This window comes from Arachis duranensis, chromosome 6, assembly GCF_000817695.3.
Source record: "Arachis duranensis cultivar V14167 chromosome 6, aradu.V14167.gnm2.J7QH, whole genome shotgun sequence".
NCBI classification, from domain to species: Eukaryota; Viridiplantae; Streptophyta; class Magnoliopsida; order Fabales; family Fabaceae; genus Arachis; species Arachis duranensis.
In genome coordinates, this window is record NC_029777.3 from 76847655 (window position 1) to 76848013 (window position 359).

Genomic DNA, 359 nt, shown 5'->3' on the forward strand with positions numbered 1-359 from the left:
CAACTATTGGGAGCAACTCAGTACCTCCTTAGAAGACTTGAGCCATAATGTTGAGCAACTAAGGGTGGAACACCATGAACATGCCCTCACTCTCCAAGAAATAAGAGAAGATCAAAGAGCAATGAGAGAGGAGCAACAAAGGCAAAGAAGGGACATAGAAGAGTTGAAGAACATCATTGGTCCTTCAAGAAGAAGACGCCACTAGAGGTGGATTCATTCCTTGTTCTTTATTTTTCTTTCTGTTTTCGGTTTTTAAGTGTTATATTTATCTATGTTTTTGTCTCTACTTCATGATCATTAGTGTGTAACCATGCCTTAAAGCTATGAATAAAATCCATTAGTCTTTCACCTCTCTTAAA